The sequence below is a fragment of the Echinops telfairi genome, unplaced genomic scaffold, assembly GCF_000313985.2.
Source record: "Echinops telfairi isolate 266 unplaced genomic scaffold, ASM31398v2 ScPeMD7_7469;HRSCAF=8507_0, whole genome shotgun sequence".
Lineage (NCBI taxonomy): Eukaryota > Metazoa > Chordata > Mammalia > Afrosoricida > Tenrecidae > Echinops > Echinops telfairi.
Genome location: NW_022111372.1, coordinates 19,110,261 through 19,119,062, shown reverse-complemented (window position 1 = coordinate 19,119,062; position 8,802 = coordinate 19,110,261). Strand labels below are relative to the sequence as shown.

At 39.4% G+C, this 8,802-nt stretch overlaps 1 non-coding gene across 1 annotated transcript; it reads left to right on the top strand.

Annotated features, from left to right (window-relative positions):
* Nucleotides 1-707: 707 nt before the first annotated feature.
* LOC115873647 lies at nt 708-838 on the top strand. The gene has a single exon (XR_004048537.1). It is a non-coding gene; the product is annotated as a small nucleolar RNA SNORA21 (small nucleolar RNA).
* The last annotated feature ends 7,964 nt before the right edge of the window (nt 839-8,802 follow it).

Below are 8,802 nucleotides of genomic sequence, written 5' to 3'. Positions count from 1 at the left end.
CTCTTTATATAAGGCTCTTTCATATACACATATGAGTGTCTATGAATTTATTTCTCTTCTCAGCCCAGACTAACTCAAACTCATAGTGACCCCAATGAGCAATAGAACAAAACACTGCCCAGTACTGCACCATCCTCACAATTATTTTTATTTGAGAACACTCTTTGAATCATTGTGTCAATCCAAATGGAGTCTTCCTCTTTTTCCCTTTCTTCTTACCAAACGTGATGTCACCTCCCAAGGACTGATCTCTCCTGAAAACATACCCAAAGTGCATGAGGCAAAGCCCTGCCACCTGCTCTCATACTTCTCCCAAGACAAATACGTTTGTTCTCCTGACAGTTTCTTCATTAGCTCTAGGGAAATGCACACCAACATCACAATATGATGTCATCCACTAGGATTCAAAAGTCATTTAATAACAAGTATTGATGAGAATATGGAGAAATTGGAACCCTAGCTATTGCAGGTAAGAAGGGAAAGTGGTGTAGCCACTATGGAAAATAGTAGTTCCTAAGTATATACCCAATTAGGAAACGGAGTGCTGCCCAGGTAAAATGAGTTCCCCAAATCCCCATTACCTAGTGAGACAAAAGTCAATTCAAGGGTCTCTCTATGATTTCATAATGCATCTTCATACATATGAGTAAAATAAATCCATGTCATCACATAGTGGAATTCCTTGACACAACAAACCAAAAAGCCCTCCCCGGTTAAAAGCATTTGTTGAGTCTTTTGCTCAGTCTGAGCTGTCAAGACAGGGCAGAATAAAAACACTGCTTTTGGGTGAAGTGGTAACATCTTGTGTTGGTAAGCTTCAATCTGTGTCATGACAGAGTAAAAAATAAATAAATAGATAGATAGATAAATAAACGAACAAACCAAACCCAGTATCTTCAGGATTCTGACTCATGGTGACCCCATGTCTTACACAGTACAGCTGAGCTCTGTAGTCAAGTAGTAGGTTTTTAAAAAATAATTTTTTATAAATGCAAAATGATAGACAATGAGATACTAGATAAGTGAGGAGATAAAATGTTTGGATCAGGACACATTCTTCTGTTCTTCACTAGAGGATAATTTGTGCCTGATGAACTTTCTATAATTATTGTTGTTTTTAAATGAAATCCCTTCTATTTTCCTTCAGGAATCCTCTTGAATAAGTGTTCTGAGAACATAAATTGTATGATCCAGAGAGGATACAGAGCAAGAGGAAGGCCAAGTCGGGGTTTTCCTGAGAGTGTGGCAATAGTAATGACTCATGATACTTCCTTGTTCTGACCCTTCCCACTAGCAGGATGGAGAAAACCCATAGCTAAGCTGGGAAAAGACTTCTCTATTTAGAAGTGCCCTTGATTTTGGTGTGGTGCCAGTGTTGGTGGTGCTGTGATTAAAGTGCTTGAGGGTGAACAGCAAGATCAGTGGCAGTAGTTTCAATCCAGCGGTCACTCCGAGGAAGAAAGAGACAATCTGTGTCCATAAAGATTTATAGCCTTGGAAACGCTATGGGAATGCCCTACTCTGTCTTAAAGGGCCACTCTGAGTTGGAATCATGTCAAGCAGTGGGTTGGGTTTATATTTTGTTTTGTTTTGGTGTGGTGAGAAGACAAAGAAATGCAAAGCAAGCAATGAGAGCTTAGGGAGGTATCTATACAGCAAAAAGAAAGATTCATCTGAAGACTAAATTAAATACAACATATACTAAAATTTTCCCCTGGTGCATGAAAGAAAGAAAAAGAAAACAGTCAAACTCAACACATGGTGTGAATGTGTGTGTGCGTGTGTGTGGGGGGGGGGGTCAGATACTAAATTATCCTTTAAGCACTTAAAGCAGATAAGGTTACAAAGAAAAAGGAAGAGAGGGGTGCAAAGGAGAGGGCAAGTGTGCACATACATCTGCTTTACAATGTGGGCAGTCCAGATACTATCTCGGTTCCTCAAACGGCATTTATATTGTAACTTCAGATGGCTCCCCTCCCCCCACCTCTCTGAATAACTAGAAGTCCATAGTTCCCAACTTTAAAATAGTTAAAGCAAAGTACTCAAGTCCTTTCAAACCTTTCCACTCATAACAAGGGTAATTGAGGTTTTTATATCTTGAGAGATTCTTCTTCAAAGCACTGTACAGGGATTAAATATAAATATTTATATATAACTACCCGTAACTTAAAACTGAGAGGAACGAAGTCAAGTTATAGGGAAACTCAAAGCCAGAAGAGGATTGCTGTTGAGTTTGCTGAATCATGTTGCTTTTGAAATGCTCTAATTCAGATAAATCCATGGACGCTGGTTTGGTTGAATTTTCTCCTTCCTTATTAAAAAAGAAGGATTTAGAGTAAAGAAGGCATGAGATGCAGTTCTATAAAATAGGCATAGCCTTAGGTATTTTAAATGCTTTATGGGAAAAAATTAAAAACAAATAAAACCCATAGCTTCATGTCTGACACATGATGGAGCTCTGGCACCCACTGGGTTGAGTTTGGGCTGCTGGCCCTGTCAGTCTGCCTCCATAAAAATGGACAGCCTGGGCAATCCTGTGTAGCTGGTGACTCTCACCTGTAAGGCCTCTCTGCCCTGCAAGGTACTAAAAGGTCCTGTAAATCACAATCCATTCATATAGTGGGGTCTCTATTTCTGTCATTATTATTACCACTGTTGTTGTTGAAGTGGTTCTGTGAGTTACAGGAAGATTTCTTATCGTTGAATACTTGATTCAAGTTGTCTAGCAAACTTCTCTTCTATTGCAGAGATCGGGTCCAGCATGTAGAATACCATGAGGTTTGTAAAGATAAGTTGTGAGCGGGGAGGAGTGAGAGTTCCAGGACACTTGATTGTGGTCCTAGAGAACATGATGTAGACCAAGAGGCAGTTGTATGAACAGAAGAAGGAATGCTTGTTTAAAATCAGAACAGGTGTGCCTCAGCATTATATACATTCACCATACTGATTCAGACTGTGTGCTGCGCAAGTAAACCAAGGAGCTGGACTACGTAAACATGAATGGGGCATCAGAATTGGAAGAAGACTTATTTACAACTCCCTATATTCAGGTGACTCAATCTTGTTGAAATCAAGAGGACTTGAAGTATCTGCTGATAAAGATCAAGGACGACAGCCTTCCTGATGGGTTGCAAAGGAATGTAAAGAAAAAATTCTAACAAATGGACCAATCTGCACTGATGAACAGAAAAGATGGATGTTGTCAAGGGTTTCATTTTACTTAGATCCTCAATCAACACTCGCAGAGGCTGCAACCAAAAAGTCAAAGAATGTACTGCATTGGGCAAATCTGAAGCACAAGTCTTTGAGGTCTAAGCTGTACCTGACTCAAACTTTGATATTTTCGATGGCCTCAGATGCATATGAAAGTTGGACAATGAATAAAGAAGACTGAAGAATAGTCAATGCATTTGAATTACTTGATATTGGTGAATGATTTTGAAAGAATCATAGGCTTCCAAAAGAGCAGAAATGTCTGCCTTGGAAAAAATAAAGCCATGGCAAAACCTCAACTCACGTACTTTGGACATGTCAGAAGAGACTAGTCCCTGGAAAAATGCATTATTCCCCATAAATTAGAGAATCGTGAAAAAAGAAGATCCCTTACTAGATAGAATGGCATAGCGGCTGTAACGAGGGCTCAAATACAACACTGATTGTCAGAACGTCACAGGCAGAGCAGGGTTTTTTTTCTGTTGACCAGTCATCCTGAGTTATAACCCATTCAACAGCACCCAGAAAAACCACAACATGAATCATTACTACAAGATCCACAAGAGAACCCTCAATTTTATGTTTATCGTAAGGTGAGTAGTAAATATGCATATTTCGATGCAAAATTTCTTATTCAAGCATCTTTGATCAAAAACTATTAAAATAAATAAATAAATAAAAACAAACTTAATTTACTAATTAATTCCTTGATCACAATATACTTATCATTACAAAGATGTCAGATGTATCAAAACACTCTCTAGGAAGGAAAGATAGAATATGTGATTTTAAAAATGTGACTATACAATTGTTTTTAAATATGAAAGGCTGACATTTATTGGGTGTCCTATTCAGTTCACCCATCTGGGTTATGTGTGCCTTTGGTTGCCTTGCCTCTAAGCTAGTTTATGAACTTGTAGATAAAATTTATATATAATGAAAGTTTATAATAATGAAAATAATTTATGTCTATAGAAATGGAAATTGTATCCATGTGGCTACAAAGAGTTTTGTATCAATTAATAAGTCATTTTCACATTCTTTATCTGATCATAAATGTAAATATCCTTTAAAAATCTATTGGTCTCTCCATTAATTCATGAGTTAAATAAGAGACTGTATCCTAATTTATTTAAAATTAATCCCTTAATAAGTGTAAACTAAAACCAAACTTGCTACCACCGAGTTGATGCCAACTCACAATGGCCCTATAGGTCAGGGTAGAACTGCCCCCTGTGAGTTTCCAAAACAGTAACTCTTAATAGAAATAGAAAACCCTATCTTTCTCCCATGAAACAGCTGGTAGTTTTGAACTGCTGCCCTTGACGATCATAGCCCATCATGTAAACACAGCACCCCCAAGACTCCTTAATAAATATAAGCACCCAACATATAGTACTTGCTGAGGAGCAGTTCTGTGATTCAATTTTTACTGTCCTTACAAGTCTTCTTCCCAAGACCAAAACTACACTTTTCTCTCTATAGCTTCTAGGCATTCTGTGTCAGAGAAATCAGACAGTCAAAGGTGATTGCCTATCTTTACTGGACATTGTTGAATAGTGTTTTTCTATACAAGTAAGACCCATAAGGCTAATAAAACAAAATATAAATAAGTTGACAACAGAAAACAAGCATTAATCAAGCACTAAACAAAATGTTTTCCTGGAGAGAGGGTTAGGAAGGCAGATTTGGGCTCAAAGAGAACAGCAATAATAACTCACCTTGTGAGAAAATACTCAAAACAAACTCTGATTCCCACATGCTCCTGCTCCCTCTCTGTGGCTGGACCAGGTGGCAGGAGGTCTGGTGGCACGAAGGACTGTCCTGCCTACGGGAACTGCCACAAGGCAGAAACAGCTGGACTACAGAGCTATTTTTCTATTTTGTATGGGGCAATGTTGGACTTTCATACCCCAGCTCCAAGAGCTCACTGCCTAGACCTGGCCACAGACCCCACCAGGCAGACAGACATTCACCTGTGCCCCCAACTTTGCCCTCAGGACACATGCACTGGTTATCACTTTGCTACAGTTCATTTGTTTGCAGTAAAAATTTCTGTGACATAAGCAAAAAGGAAAAAAGACAAAGTCTGAGATGCTTTGAATTTGAATGTGGCTAATGTATTTTGAAGAAAGATGATGGTGCTCGGCTATCGTGTCTGAGGTCTTAAAAACTTAAAGATAAACAGGCAGCCATCTAGCTGAGAAGCAACAAAGCTCACATGGAAGAAACACACTGTGACCATGGAGTGTCAATAGGATCAGGTAGCAGGCATCAAAGACCCAGAACAAAAAATCACATAAACATGAATGAGGGGGAGTGAAGAGTGCAGACCCAAAGCCCATCTGCAGACAGTTGGACATCCCTTACAGAAGGGTCACAAGGAACAGAGGAGCCAGTCAAGGTGCAGTACAGCACCAATGAAACATACAACTTTCCTCTAGTTCTTTAATGCTCCCCCGCCACCACTATCATGACCCCAATTCTACCTGACAAATCTGGCTAGACCAGAGCATGTACACAGGTACAGATAAGAGCTGGAAACACAGGGAATTCAGGATAGATAAACCACCCCCTCCCCTGGAACAATAATGAGAGTAGTCATACCAGGAGGGTAAGTGAAAGGTGGGGGTAGAAATGGGGAACCGATCACAATGATCTACATATAACCCCCTCCCTAGGGGACAGACAACAGAAAAGTGGGTGAAGGGAGACATCATTCAGTGTAAGACATGAAAAATTAATAATAATTTATAAATTATCAAGGGTTCATGATGGAGGGGGGTTGCTCCATGGGAGAAAGATGGGGTTTTCTATTTCCATTAAGAGTTATTGTTTTGGAAATTCACAGGAGGCAGTCCTACACTGACCTATAGGGTCCCAATGATGAGCTGATACCAAGGGCTCAAGTAAAAGGAGAATGTTTTGAAAATGATGATGGCAACAAATGTACAAATGTGATTGACACAATGCATGGATGTATGTATTGTGATAAGAGCTGTACCAGCCCCCAATAAAATTATTTTTTTAAAGTGGGAACAACAATAACAACAACAAATTTGTTTTTCGTATTTTATCATTATAGTTGTACTTTTAAAATGATGTTGTTATGAATGAAATGCTGCCTGGTCCTGCATCATCCCTGCGGTTGTTCTTACAGCTTTTATAACAATCTATACATCAATTGTATCAAACATATTTTTACATATGTTGCCATCATTATTTTCTAAACATTTACTTTCTATTTGAGCCCGTTGTCTCAGCTCCTCTTTTGACCCTCTCTCCCCTCCCATCCTTGGGGCCCCTTGATCAATAATAAATTATTATTATTATTTTCATATCTTACACCGATCACTGTCTCCGTTCCCCTGTGGTTTCTTCCCCCCTCCTCTCTCCACCCCTACCCCCCTTAGCCCCTTGGTATTGCTATTCCCATTTCTGTTCCTGAGAGGTTTGTCTGACCTGCATTCTCTGTGTTGTGAGCTCTTATCTATAACTGTGTACATGCTCCGGCCTAGCCCGCAGTGAAAAACAGGATTGGGGTCATGAGAGTGGGGGGTGAGGAAGCCTCAAGGAGCCAAAGCAGAAATAGATATGGTTATCAAGAAACTACCAATGAGAAAAACTCCCAGGCCAGAAGGCTTTACAGGAGAATTATACCAAATATTCAGGAAATAGCTGACACTGATCAAATTATTCCAGAACACAGAAAAAGACGGCAAACTCCAAAACTCATTCTATGAAGCCAGTACAACTTTGATACCCAAACAGGGCAAGGATCCCATAGAAATAGAGAACTACAGACTGATATCTCTAATGAACATAGATGCAAATATCCTTAACAAAATATTGACCAATAGAATACAAAAGTACATAAAACATACCACCCATCATGATCAGGTGGGATTTATTCCAAAAATGCAGGAATGGTTTGACATTTGAAAATCCATAAACGTTATTCACCACATTGATAAGAATAAGAATCACATAATAACATCTATAGATGCAGAAAAATCATTTGACAACATCCAACACCCATTCCTAATTAAGACATTCAAAAAGATAGGAATGGAAGAAAAATTCCACAAGTTAATAAAACCTGTCTACAAAAAGCCAACAGCCAAAATCATAGTCAATGGAGAAAAGACAAAAACAATCCCACTGAAAAAGGGGACCAGACAAGGATGCCCCTTGTCCACACTTCTATTCAACATTGTACTAGCTAACAACATAAAGCAGCAGAAGGACATTAAAGGTATCCAGCCTGGAGAGGAGGAGGTGAAACTATCGCTATGCTATTTTCAGACGACATGATTCTATACATTGAAAATCCCCAAAGTTCCACAACAGAAGTACTGGAAGCAATAGGGGAATATGGAAGAATGGCAGGATACAAGATGAACAAACAGAAATCTATTGGTTTGCTATGTACATTGGACAGGGCCATGGAAGAGGAGACCAAGAAGGAAGTACCCTTCACGACAGCCGAGACCAAATTGAAATATCTAGGGATATTTAACAAATATTTTGTTTTATTTAACAAAAAAACCCCAAAAGACTTATACAAGGAAAGCTACAGGACCCTACTACAGGAAACTAAAAGCGACCTCCACAAATGGAAAAATATCCCATGCTCATGGATTGGAAGACTCAATATAGTAAAGATGTCAATCTTATGCAAGGCACTATATAAGTTTAACGCTAACCTGACTCAAATACCAACAACTTTCTTCAAATAATTGGAAAACTGATCACCCATTTCATATGGAGAGGGAAGAAGCCCAGAATGAGCAGAAGAAGAAAAACAAAGTTGGAGGGCTCCCTTTACCTGACTTTAACACCTATTACACAGCCACAGTGGTCAAAATAATGTGGTGCTGGAATAATGGCAGATACTCAGACTGATGGAAAAGAACAGAAAATTCTGAAATAAAACCATCAGCATAGAGAAAACTGATTTTCAACAAGAGACCAAAAAGCATCAAGTGGGAGGTGGATGCCCTCTTTAACAAGTGGTGCTGGAAACAATGGAAAAATGGATAACCACTTGCAGAAAAATGAATTAAGATCCTTACCTCATCCCGTACACACGAACAAACTCAAGGTGTATCACAGATGTAGAAGTAAAACACCCATGCTGGGTTTGGGGGCGGGGGGAGGGGGGGGGAGTGGTTTCTTTAGCATGGCTATTCTGTTTTGGTTTTTGTTTTTAATCATTTTATTAGGGGCTCATACAACTCATCACAATCCATACATACATCAATTGTGTAAAACACATTTGTACATTTGTTGCCCTCATCATTCTCAAAAAATTTGCTCTCCACTTAAGCCCCTGGCATCAGTTCCTCATTTCCGCCCTCCCTCCCCACTCCCCTCACCCTCAGGAATGCTTGATAATTTATAAATTATTATTTTGTCATAGCTTACACTGTCCGATATCTCCCATCACCCACTTTTCTGTTGTCTGTCCCCTAGGGATGAGGTTATATGTAGATCCTTGTAATTGGTTCCCCATTTCCACCCTCCCGGTATTGCCACTGTCACCACTGGTCCTGAAGGGATCATCTGCTCTGGATTCCCTGTGTTTCC